This window comes from Pyrgilauda ruficollis, unplaced genomic scaffold, assembly GCF_017590135.1.
Source record: "Pyrgilauda ruficollis isolate IOZ18807 unplaced genomic scaffold, ASM1759013v1 scaffold2266, whole genome shotgun sequence".
Taxonomy (NCBI): domain Eukaryota; kingdom Metazoa; phylum Chordata; class Aves; order Passeriformes; family Passeridae; genus Pyrgilauda; species Pyrgilauda ruficollis.
Genome location: NW_024522162.1, coordinates 1 through 1,949, shown reverse-complemented (window position 1 = coordinate 1,949; position 1,949 = coordinate 1). Strand labels below are relative to the sequence as shown.

At 53.3% G+C, this 1,949-nt stretch overlaps 1 long non-coding RNA gene across 1 annotated transcript; it reads left to right on the top strand.

The window, feature by feature from the left end:
- Nucleotides 1-236: 236 nt before the first annotated feature.
- On the top strand, nt 237-1,949 carry LOC121354237. Its single transcript, XR_005955242.1, has 3 exons — nt 237-329; nt 654-854; nt 1,832-1,949. It is a non-coding gene; the product is annotated as an uncharacterized LOC121354237 (long non-coding RNA).

Genomic DNA, 1,949 nt, shown 5'->3' with positions numbered 1-1,949 from the left:
CTAAACTGGGCCAAACTGGGCAAAAATGGGGGAAAATGGGGAAAATGGGGAAAACTGGGCTGAATTGGGACAAATTGGGGCAAAAATGGGGTAAAATGGGCCAAAATTGGGCAAAAATGGGGTAAATTTGGAACAAATTGGGGTGAAATGGGTTCAGACCGGTTCAAACTGGTTCAGACCGGTTCAGACTGGTTCAGACCGGTTCGAACTGGTTCAAACTGGTTCAGACCGGTTCAAACCGGTTCAGACCGGTTCAAACTGGGAGCTGCCCCCCCCAGGTCCTGGCGTCGCTGCTGCGGCCCCGGCGCGGCTACAAGAGCACCTTCAGGGTGAGGACCCAAAATGGGCCAAAATCACCCGAAATTAACCCAAAAATGAACCCAAAATAACCCCACAAATAAGCCCAAAAATGAACCCAAAAATGCATCAAAAATAAACCCAAAATATCCTGAAAATATCCCCAAATAAACCCCAAATCCCCCCAAACCCCCCAAAATGACCCCAAATCCCCCAAATAAGCCCCAACCCCCCAAATCCCATTCAAATCCCCCAAACTCCCCCAAACCCCCCAAAATGACTCGAAGCTCCCCCAAAATGACCCAAAATAATCCCCGAATGACCCAAACCCCCCCAAAGCGACCCCCGCCCCGCAGGCCTCGGAGCTGGAGCTGCAGCGCTCGGGGGCCCCCGGGACCCCCCCGGCCCCCCGGGATCTGGTTTTCGGCAAGGTTTTCACCGACCACATGCTGACGGTGGAGTGGGACAGGGAGGGGGGCTGGGGGCGCCCCCAGATCCGCCCCTTCCAGGAGCTGCGGCTGCACCCCGCCTCCAGCGCCCTGCACTACGCCGTGGAGGTGAGGGCGGGGCTGAAAACCCCCAAAATCACCCCAAAAATACCCCAAAAACGTCATAAAAACAGCCCAAAAATCACCCCAGAATCAGCACAAAAACAGCCTAAAAACAGCCCAAAAATCCCCCAAAATCGGCCCCTTCCGCCTCCAGCGCCCTGCACTACGCCGTGGAGGTGAGGGCGGGGCTGAAAACCCCCAAAATCACCCCAAAAATACCCCAAAAACGTCCCAAAAACCATCCCAGAATCAGCACAAAACCAGCCCGAAAACAGCCTAAAAATGGCCCAAAAATCCCCCAAAATCGGCCCCTTCCGCCTCCAGCGCCCTGCACTGCGCCGTGGAGGTGAGGAGGGGGCTGAAAACCCCCAAAATCACCCCAAAAATAGCCCAAAAACACCCCCAGAATTACCCTAAAAACAGCCCAGAATCACCCCGAAAACAGCCCGGAATCAGCACAAAAACAGCCCAAAAATGGCCAAAAAATACCCCAAAAACATCACAAAGCCCAAAAATCACCCCAAAATCAGCCCAAAAACACCCCCAGAATCACCTCGAAATCAGCCCAAAATGGGCCCAAAAATCCCCCAAAAACCTCCCAGAATCAGCCCAAAACCAGCCCTGAAACAGCACAAAAATCATCCCAAAAACATCCCAGAATCAGCACAAAACCAGCCCAAAACTCACCCCAAAACCAGCCCAAAAACAGCCCCAGAAATCACCCCAAAATCCCCCAAAATCACCCCAAAAATCACCCCAGAATCATCCCAAAACCAGCCCAAAAATCACCCCAAAATCAGCCTGAAAACAGCCCCAAAAATCCCCCCAAAATCTCACAAAAATCCCCCAAAATCCCCAAAATCACTCAAAAATCCCCCCAAAATCACCAAAAATCCCCCAAATCCCCCCGAAATCACCCAAAAATCCCCAAAAATCACCCCAAAAATGCCCCAAATCCCCCCAAAATCCCCCCAACCCCCCAGCTCTTCGAGGGGCTCAAGGCTTTTCGGGGCGACGACGACAAAATTCGGCTTTTCCGGCCCGAGCTGAACGTGGAGAGGATGCAGAGGTCGGCCCGCAGGGTCTGCCTGCCCGTGAGTG